The sequence below is a fragment of the Capsicum annuum genome, unplaced genomic scaffold (genome assembly GCF_002878395.1).
Source record: "Capsicum annuum cultivar UCD-10X-F1 unplaced genomic scaffold, UCD10Xv1.1 ctg79209, whole genome shotgun sequence".
NCBI classification, from domain to species: Eukaryota; Viridiplantae; Streptophyta; class Magnoliopsida; order Solanales; family Solanaceae; genus Capsicum; species Capsicum annuum.
The window spans coordinates 126,534-138,138 of NW_025889770.1; positions in this window are offsets into that span (position 1 = coordinate 126,534).

Here is an 11,605-nt window from a genome sequence, read left to right on the forward strand (position 1 = left end):
TGAGTTAGATAAGATGAAGAAAAGATAGAGATCTAATAAGAAAGCTAGAACAGGTAGTCATAGTTTCTCCCAGCCAGGGTAATAAGGTGGTAACCATTCTCCCCATATTTAGAAATTTTTACTCCCAGCTCCATCCTCAGCTAGTGTACCCGCACCTCAACTCGGAGATGATAGTCCTGATGGGGTGCCAGGCTCTAAAACCCAGGGTAGTGCGAGAAGTAAGCGTACCTATCCTCTTTGTTGAGAGCATGCCAATAATTATCTTGGTGTGTGTAGAGCAAAGAACAATGTATATTTTGGAATGGCAAGATAGGCAATAGAATGCGAGAGTGTAGAGTGTTAGCTCAGAGGGGTAGACATCCGCGTCAGCGTCAGAACAAACTTTATGCTCTTCCGACTAACCATGATCATAACAGTTTCCCTGATATAGATTCGGGTATGTTATGAGTTCTTCATCTTCCTGATATGCATTGCTATATTCTTTGCTACTACTTGAGCTTAAGTTTTTTGCATTAGTTAGTTAGTAGAGAAAGCATTCAATATAGCAGTCAGACAGTTAGATCCGTATAGTTTGTTTTCTTATCTCTTCATCTAACCATGCTATTAGGCATCTCAGATATTAAGTTATTCCAAGATAGAGTATTCTAGTAGTTGAATGTATTGCTCAGTTTATGCATCATGCATATGATCCAATTCATAGGTGCCTTTTCCATCGTTGCATTATATCAATGAAGTAAGTATTATTAGAGAAACATAGTGTCCCAAGGGAGAGATACCCTACGACTCCCCAAGGTTTTCAAGCTTTGCATCAGTTATCATTGTATAGTCAATCAAGATTTCAAGAGAAAGTTCTATCAGACCTACATTCATCAGATAAGCATGTACCATATGATAATTCAACTTATTAATGTTTCAACTAGGTATTCTATGCATCAGCTATGCATTCATACCCTAGTGGAAAATTCAGTGTGTCAGTAATTTCCATCATATAGTCATTTTCTAGATATTCATGTTCCTTAAGTAATTTCAGTTGATCTGTACTCGTAAATTATCAAGCAACATTTGAGGACGACTGATTCCAAGGGGGAGATAATGCAACACCCCATATTTTAGACTAGAATGAAAATCCGTTATTCATATATATAGATGTTCCAAAAGCCTCTAATCCTATGTAAATTTAGTGTGTTAATCAATTATTTAGTGTGGGAATCTATTTGAGCATGAATTAATATCATAGAGGTCCCCTAACTCAAGGAAAAGTTGAAAGATTTCCTATCATTCAGGCTTTAGTGAACGTCAAAACTTGGGTCAATCTCAATTGACCATAACTCATTTTATATATATAATTAGAGGACCTAATACATATAACATGAAATATCTTTGAATTATGTTTCCAATGATACCAATTTTTCCTAAATATGATATCGGAGGAAGGAGTTATGCCTATTTTACTCCAGCATGTCAGGCTGAGAAACTGAGTGACGACCTTCATGATAAGTTGTCACAAGCGTGATGACTTATAACCAATGTCGTCATCCCTGGGCAAATTTCCACCCTCAGCGACACTATTTTGTGATAATTCGTCACTCCCGTGATGGCTTATCACCAATGTCCTCAACCTTAACCAAAAAATCAAGATTTCTCCCTTTTGTGATGACATTTCATGATGACTTATCATCAGCTTGACAACTTGTCACGAATGTCGTCAGCTATTTTTTTTCTAAAAACTAAGGGATGTTTTTGCAAGGGTATTTTGGTTTTTTCTCATCTTTTGGAGGCCTCTTTAAATATGAGAACCCCCATCCAAACCCTAATTTCATCATTTTCTTTTCCAATTCTCTTAAGAAAATATCTAGGGTTTCAATTCAAGAACATTAATCTTCCAAAAAATTATCCATAAGTCTTCAAGATTTCTTCAAGAATCAAGTTTCTCAAAGTATGGGTTTCGAGAATCATTTATCACAAGTGCAGATAGATTCTCAAGCATTAGAATTCATCCAATTTCAATGATTAAGGTATGCAAGTGTTGATTCTTGGGTTCCTTTAACCCAAGAAGCTCAAGAATCCTTTTTAAAAATTTAAAGATAATATTTTTATGAGTTTTTATGAATTATGTGGTTTGATATTGATGTTTCTGATGTGGTAAAAATTAAATTCATGATTTAATGATAACGACTCAAGCTTTGACCCTACTATGTGTTGATCTTGAGGTGTTTATAATAAAGTCTCTTCAATGAGCATGTTGAATTATGTAATCTTGTTAATTGGTGCAATAGATTTTTGTAAGGCCAAGATGATTGAAGTGTGATATTTTTATATGTTAACTGACATTGGAAATAATCATATTTTTTCATGTGTGTTGAACTATGGTCATATCATGTTGAAATGCTTGTATGATGAATTGGTTGATGGAGTCATAATATATATAAGTAGTAATTGTTGAATAACTAAAGCATGCTCCCTACATGTTTGATAAAATACTTGTATGAAGAAAATTGGGTCATTATGACAAAGTTGACTAGAAATCCCCAAGTTTTGTATAAGTTAAGCATGCCAAGTGTTTGTTAAAAAGCTTTAGTGAATGGATGGTAACATGTTAGCATGAAATCCTTAATTATGTACCTTGAATGCATGTTATCTGTTTATTGCAAGATCTTGTTGAATGGGTTATGAAGTGTTGGCTTGAATTTTCTATAAATATACATGTTAGTATTTCCGAGTGCTTAAAGTGATGTTTTATTGAGTATATGGTGAATCTATTACTATGATGTGGATGTTGGTCATGAATTCAAAGAGTTGAGTTCTGTCAGTTTCTTTCCATCGAGTCCTGGGGGTACTTGTACTCAAAAAATACAGTTGTACGCTTAGAGCCGAGTCAGTCTCAAGATAATCTCAGTCGTACTATGATCAATAGAACTCAGTCAATGACTGAACCATAAGAAAGATCAGTAAATCTCAGTATTCCATTTAATCAAGCTCAGTACTCAGTATTCAGTTTAGACTCTAGTAAAGCCCCTGTAAGTTGTAGAACTCAGTTATATTTAGATAGAAAGTAGAATTAAGACATATTCCATCAGATAACGGAACCTAGTGAACTCTTTCTCCTCAGTCAAGTAAGAAACTCACTAATAGATTCAGTTAAGTTGAAGTATAAGTTCTAAGAATCAGTTCAGAGTCTTTCAGTTGGGAGTAGGAGCTAGCACCGAAAGAGTGCAGGGATGGCAAATCCCATTTAGAGAGGTAAATTCATTAAGATCAATCCCTGAACTCCAGAATTGCCTAGCCATTGCAGGATGTAGGAGTCATATAATACCCCGGGAAATTTTTCGTTGAAATTTTGTGCATAAACGTGTTGGGTTCTATCTTCTAGAATGAATTCAAATTTTTCGTAAGATTATCACCCACCATTGCATAGAGTATCAAATAAGCTTTCCAAAAAAATATGGATCATCCAAAATAGACACATGAGCGATGAGTTATGAATATTCCAATCGAACAGTGAATAGTAGTGAACAGTAAAACGTATAGGAAAAAGTACTGAGCCTGGCGTATTTTTGCTCCAACTTTAAATGATCATAGCACCTTGTACATAATGATCTAGGTAATCTATAATATATCAATGGAAATATATGCGAGTCCTTTTTCTAATGAAATTGGTTTCATCCAATTTGTCTATCGGAGCAAAACGTTATGGTCGATCTACTTCAGCCTATCAAAAGTAAATTTTTGGGTCAACTTCAAATGATCATAAATCCTCGTACACAATGATCTGGGTGAGATACTATATATCAATGGAAAGATATGATAGTCCTCTTTCTAATGAAATTGGTTTCATCCAATTTGAATATCGGAGTAAAACATTATGGTTGATCTACTTCAGACTATCAAAACAGTTTACCTAAGGATAGATTCAAGAATTTTTTTAATTTTTAGGGGCATTTTGGTCATTCCCCCTCACCCAAGATCCATACAAACCCTATATTAAAGACTATTAGAAGCATTATATGTTATATTTCATCAAACTCCCTCAAAAATAAAACCCTAAGATCCTACATCCAACTTTCAGAACCTCCAAAGTTCATGATTAATTCTATAAATTTATCCAAGATTCCAAGTTCCTAGTTCAAGAACTCCAACAACCATCATTCGAAGGCGCGATTAACATCTCAAAAATGAGTATCAATCTAAAGTTCATCTTTCAAGTATGTGGAGTTTTTCAACAAGAACACTCTTTCGTTCTTGTACCCAAAAGTAATTTTCTTTACAAAGGCATGATTTTTATTTGATTTTTTTTATGAATTTGAAGCATGAACCCATACCTTATGATGATTATTATGAAATCCTGATGTTTATGATTTTGAAAGATGAATTTACATGTGTGGTGATATAAAGCATGAATCTTGAACGATATTTATCTTGATTTTGATATTTGGGTCGTGAATCCCCATTGGAAATTGTGTTTTTTTTAGAAAGTGTGTGTTATAAGCACATTGATGTTGAATATTTGAGATATTTTTAATGATTTGACCTTTTAGTTTTAACGGAGTTGGTTTGAACTCGAGTGTGAAAGAAATCCTCAACGTGGTTGATTTTTTAAGATGGAAAGCATGATGGCTCTTGATGTATATTTATATATTGCTAAAATTGTTTTGTTGTGGATTGTCTTTAAAATTATCTAAGCTAAGTCTGAGAGAAATCTTTAGCACCAAGTGGGAGGTATAAAGCGACCTCACTTCCCTAGAACTACGTGCCCCCATAGGAGTGAGCCTGAGGCTGATTTATATAGTGATCAGTAGTTTGTGTGAATTTTATATCGATAGTCCTACTCCGATGGAAAGGATAGGATGGCTCTCCCCAACATGGGTTGTACGTTGGACTCCATGTAGCTCACATGGTTTATGTCGGTTATAGGATCTCCCAGTGTGTGTGTATTTCCTTATGTCTATGGTGAATGGAGAAGTGATTTGAAAGTGGAATTGTGAAAGTTATACTTTCGAAAGATTTAAATGATATTTACATTATGAGAATGGATATTCTTGATGAACTGAAAGTGATTGACAAATTATATGATGACTCACATGTGTTATTGTACTTATTTCATCCTCTCATGATTATGATAATTTTTTTCAGGCTATGTAAGTCTTTCATACATCCTACATATTTCTTATAAATATTTATGATGATGATGTTTATACAACTGCATACACCCCCATATACTCGGTTTCTTTCCATGATACTGACCCACATCTTTGGATGTGGGCTGCATTTTCTTGGAATGTAGGTTCATGTGCTCAGTTCCAGGTTCGACAGTAATTCTTCGCTTACGTTGTTCTATATCCTCTGTTGTGGTGAGTCTTCATGTTCCAAGGACGTAATGTCTGATGTTAGTTTCACAGAATTATTTACATTTGATAACTGAGTATGAGTCAGTTGGGGCATGTCTCAATGGTTCGCTAGTTTTATTGATTTTCTTAGAGGCTTGCCGGACTAGTATAAATGTTTGGAGTTGACTAATAAGTCATATTTTGTTATCTTTCTGAAATTCTTTTATTCTTAAATAATGATTACTCTATTAATATTTGAAGGTTATTTATGGAAACCCCATTGATTTGTGTTGAACTAAATGAAAATGGGTCAAAGGGTTAGCTTGGAGCTCCTCGTATCCTTAAGCATCATGTGATGCTCTAGGACCCGTTTTTTGGGGTGTTACAAAATTGGTATCAGATCCTAGGGAGTCTGACAAGCCATGTTAAGTAGAGTTTTGATCATCGGTGTGTAGCGCGCCACATCTATGAGCAAAAGGCTACAAGACATTTTAGGAAAAGGTGCGATTCTTTCTTTCAGAAGTCTATCATGCTTTAAGTGTCTCTCTCTTCTATTGATTCATGCTCTCCTCTTTTAGAAATATGCCTCCACGTTGAGTGAGAAGAAATAATGATGCTCAACAACCTCAACCCGCTAACCCATTGAATGAAAATATGTCTCATACTAAATTTTGGGCAGCCTTTCAGGCGCGTGCCCAAGCTATAACTACAAATGTTCAGGTCAACCCGACCCTGGCTCCACAGCAGTAGGGAGGTGATTCAGCTGCTACCAGGATCTGTGACTTTATATGGATGAATTCATCGGAATTCTATGGGTCCAAGTCTGATGAGGATCCCTGTTGTTTTTGGAGGAGGTGCAGAAGATTACTCAAGTAATGCATGTATTTGAGGAACATAGTGTGGAGTTGGCTGCATATTGGTTAAAAGACCTTGACTATTAATGGATTGTTGCTTGGAGAAAAGGTAGAGGTGAGAGAGTTGTCCCTATAACTTGGCTAGAGTTCCAGGATGTGTTCCTAGATAATTTTTTCCCTTTGGAGATAAGGGAGGCGAAGGTGGAAGAGTTTATGAACAAACGACAGGGCTCTATAATTGTAAGGGAGTACTGTCTAAAGTTAAATCAGTTGGCCAAGTATTCTCCTGACTTAGTGGCTGATAATCGGGCTAGTATGAGTAAGCGTGTGACTGGAGTGTCTAGTTATGTGGTTAAGGAGTGTAAGTTTGCTATGCTGCATAGTGAGATGAATCTTTCTAGGATGATGACTTATGCCTAACAGGTTGAGGCAAATAAGATTAAGGAGAGAGATAGAATGAGAGGAAATAAGAGAACTACATACGAGCAGCACGGATAGGGTTAGACTAGATCGCATAGGGGGAGTCACCCTTAGTATTAGTATCGTTGGTCTATGCTATACCATCATCTGCTAGTGGTCCTGTGCCTAGAGGTAGGCAGGAGCAAGGTACCAGGTCATATGCATCCAGGTCCCAGTACAGTGCTGGCAGTAAGCCAAATCATCCCCAGTGTCCTAATATGGTAGGGCTCATTTGGGTGAGTATTGTGGTGAGAAGAGAGGTTATTTTCTGTGTGGTGACATGGGTCACAAAGTTAAAGATTGTCCATAGGATGGACAAGGGCATCGTAACTATCACCCTCAGACCCAGACTCATCCTGTTAGTGCTCCATTTCCAGTGACTCACCCAGCCCCAGCTCAGGCCACCTCTTCTAGCAATACTGGCGGGCAGCGCCAGAGTAGATTCTATTCTTTACCGTCCCACTAGGAACAGAAGGACTCTCCCGATGTTGTTACTTGTATTCTTTGTATATTTCAGTTTGATGTGTATGCTTTGTTGGATCCTGGATCCAGTTTCTCATATGTTAGACCTTTGATTGCTGTGAATGTTGAAATGCACCTCGAGATTATTATTGAGCCTATCCTAATTTCTACCCCAGTAGGTGATTTGATTATTGCCCAGAAAGTGTATAAAAAGTATCCTGTTACCGTTCTTCATAGAGTCTTGTTGGCTGATCTGATTGAGTTAGACATGGTAGATTTTAATGTGATTATAGGTATGGACTGGTTGTATTCTTCTTATGCCTTTATTGATTGTCGAACCCAAATGGTTAAGTTTCAGTTTCTAGGTACATCCATATTTGAGTGGTCTAGGAATTCTGTGTCACCCAAGAGCCATTTTATATCTTACCTCAAAGCTAGAAAGCTTATTTCCAAGGGGTGTATTTACCATTTGATTAGAGTCAAAGACACTAAGTCTGAGACTCCAACTCTCCAGTTTGTTAATATCGTCAATGTGTTTTCTGATGTCTTTCTAGATGATCTCCCAGGGATTCCCCCTAATAGAGAGATAGAGTTCGGGATTGATCTTCTTCCTGATACTCAGCCCATTTTTATTCCTCCTTACCATATGGCCCCTGAAGAACTTAAGGAGTTGAAAGAGCAACTTAAAGATCTACTAGATAAGGGTTTCATAAGGCCTAGTGTTTCTCCTTGGGGTGCTCCTAAGTTGTTTGTGAGAAAGAAAGATAGCTCTTTGCATATGTGCATTGATTACCGCCAACTGAATAAAGTCACGGTTAAAAATAAGTACCCCCTTCCAAGAATAGATGATTTGTTTGACTAATTGTAAAGTGAAAGTTATTTCTCAAAGATAAACCTTCGTTCTAGATATCATCAACTCAAAATTAGGGAGTGTGACATCCCAAAAACCACTTTCCAAACTTATTATGGCTATTTTTAGTTTCTTGTTATGTCTTTCGGGTTAACTAATGCCCCAACAACTTTTATGGACCTCATAAATCTAGTGATTAGATCATATCTGGATATGTTTGTCATAGTGTTCATCGATGATATACTGGTGTACTCCCGTAGTGAGGATAAATATTCTGATCATCTCTGAACTATTGCGAACCCTTAGAGATCACAAGTGTTTTGCCAAGTTCAGTAAGTGTGAGTTTTGGCTAAGTTCAGTTGCTTTTCTGGGTCATATCATTTCTTCCGAGGGTATTAGAGTTGATCCCTAAAAGACCGAAGCTATTATATATTGGCCTAGACTTATTTCTCCAACTGATATCCAAATTTTCTTGGGTTTAGCTGGCTATTACTGATTTTTTGTTGAGGTTTCCCCCATTATAGCGTCTCCTATGACTCGGTTGAGCTAAAATAAAAGTGAAGTTCTTGTGGTCCGAATCTTGTGAGAAGAGTTTCCAGGAGTTGAGGACTCGACTCACTTCTGCCACTATTTTGACTTTGCCTGATGGTGTTGATGGTTTTGTGGTGTACTGTGATGCTTCGAGAGTTGGGTTGGGTTGCATGATAATGCAGAAGGGTAAGGTGATAGCTTATGCTTCTAGACAGCGGAAATCCTATGAGAAAAATTACCCTACCCATGACCTTGAGTTGGCTGATGTTGTGTTTGCTTTAAAAATCTAGAGACACTATTTGTATGGTGTCCATGTTGATGTTTTGACTGATCATAAGAGGTAGCAGTATGTGTTTACCCAAAGAGAATTGAATCTTAGGCAGAGACGATGGTTAGAATTATTAAAGGACTATGATATGAGTGTGCTGTACCATCCGGGCAAGACCAATGTTGTGGCGGATTCCCTAAATAGAGTGTCCATGGTTAGTGTTTCACATGTGGTAGAAGGTAAGAAAGATTTGGCTCGTGATGTACATCGTTTGGCTAGATTAGGGGTTAGCTTGTTTGACTCTGCTGAAGTTAGTATAGGGGTTCAGAGTAGTTCCAAATCCTTCTTGGTTTTAGAAGTGAAGGAAAAGCAATTCTTAAATGCTAGTTTGGTCAGACTGAAGGAGTCAGTCAAGGACCAAAAAGTAGAGGTTTTCTCCCAAGGGGGAGATAGTGTGTTGAGATTACAGGATAGATTGTGTGTCCTAAATGTTGTTGATCTGAGATAGAGGATTATGGATGAAGTACACGGGGCGCGTGTATTTATCTTTGTGCCACCAAGATGTACTGAGACTTGTGGAAAATCTATTGGTGGAGTGGCATGAAGAAATATATAGCAGCGTTTGTAGCTAAGTGTGCAATATGCCAACAGGTTAAGTTTGAACACCAAAGACCTGGTGGTATGATGCAAGAGTTTAGTATTCCCATCTGGAAGTAGGAAGAGATAAATATGGACTTCATGATTGGTTTACCTTCTTCCCGATGCCATCATGATTCCATTTGGGTTGTGGTTGATAGGTTGACTAAGTCTGCTCATTTCTTTCCTATTTATACTTCATATACTGCTGAGGATTACGCTAGATTATATATCCGAGAGCTAGTCATACTACATGAAGTTCCCTTGTCTATCATTTCAGATAGGGGTACTCAGTTCACTTCGTAATTTTAGAAAAATTTTCAGAAGGGTCTTGGTACCCAAGTGCTTTTTAGTTCTACTTTTTATCTGCAGACCGATGGCCAGGCTGAGTGGACCATCAAGACCTTAGAGGATATGTTGAGAGCTTATACACTTGACTTTAACAAAAGTTGGGATGATCACTTACTGTTGATAGAGTTTGCTTACAATAGTAGTTTCCACTCTAGTATTGGCATAGCTCTATTTGAAGCCTTATATTGGAGGAAGTGTAGATCACCCATAGGTTGGTTCGAGGTAGGTGAAGCGGCTGTGAGTGGTCCTGATTTGGTATTTGAGGCTATGGAAAAAGTTAAGTTGATTAGGAAAAGGTTGAAAACTGCGCATACTCATCAGAAGTTACATGCGGATGTTAGAAGGAGAGACCTTGAGATTGAATTTGGTGACCTAGTGTATCTGAAAATTTCACCCATTAGGGGGGTAAAGAGATTTGGAATGAAGGGGAAACTTAGTCCCCGTTATGTTGATCCTAACAACATTCTTAGCTGTGTTGGTAAGGTAGCTTATGAAGTCGAGTTTCCTTCCAAGTTGTCCTCTATTCATCCAATATTTCATGTCTCCATGCTTAGAAAGTATATTAGCGATGTTGTGGTAGTGGATTCTTCTGTGAGTGCTGACATTCAAGAAAACCTTTTGATGAGATTCCTATTAAGATTCTTGATTTCAGTGTCTGAAGACTAAGGAACAAATAAGTTCCCTTGGTCAAGGTGTTATGGACAAACTAATCTGTTGAGGGTGCAACTTGGGAAGCTGAGGTGGATATGCGATCCAAGTCCCCTCACCTATTTTCCATGAACTCCGATCAAGCTGAAGGTACCGTTCTTTCCTAAATCATGAACTTTTGATAAAAGTTGCAGCAGTTCAGCTATCATTTATTATATGTTCAGCTGTAGTTTCTTGAATTTATGCATTCTATGTTACATTTGGAGTGAGAAACGATGTGGTGATGAGTCTAACAAATAGTTTCATTTGTATACACTATTCCCTAACTAATCTTGGCATGTCTAGCATCATTCAAGGATGAATGTTTCCAAAGGGGGATGATGTAATACCCTAGAAAATTTTTCATTGAAATTTTGTGCGTAAATGTGTTGGGTTCTACCTTCTAGAATGGATTATAAATTTTCCGTCCAAAATGACTTAGATTATGATCCAAATTTGTCTATCGGAGCAAAACGTTATGGTCGATCTACTTCAGCCTATCAAAAGTGAATTTTTGGGTCAACTTCAAATGATCATAACTCCTTGTACACAATGATCTGGGTGAGATACTATATATCAACGGAAAGATATGAGAGTTCTCTTTCTAATGAAATTGGTTTCATCCAATTTAAATATCGTAGTAAAACGTTATGGTTGATCTACTTCAGACTATCAAAACAGTCCACCAAAGGACAGATTTGAGATTTTTTTTATTTTTAGGGGCGTTTTGGTCATTCCTCCTCACCCAAAATCCATCCAAACCCTATATTAAAGCCTATTATAAGCATTATATGTTATATTTCATCAAAATCCCTCAAAAATAAAACCCTAAGCTCCTACATCCAACTTCAAGAACCTCCAAAGTTCACCATTAATTCTGCAAATTTATTCAAGATTCCAAGTTCCAAGTTCAAGAACTCCACGAACCATCATTCAAAGGCCCGAATAACATCTCAAAAATGAGTATCAATCTAAATTTCATCATTCAAGGTATGTGGGATTTTTCAACAAGAACTCTCTTTCGTTCTTGTGCCCAAAAATAATTTTCTTTACAAACCATGATTTTTATTTGATTTTTATGAATTTGAAGCATGAACCCATATCTTATAATGATTATTATAAAATATTGATGTTTATGATTTTGAAAGATGAATTTACATGTGTGGTGATATAAAGGATGAAT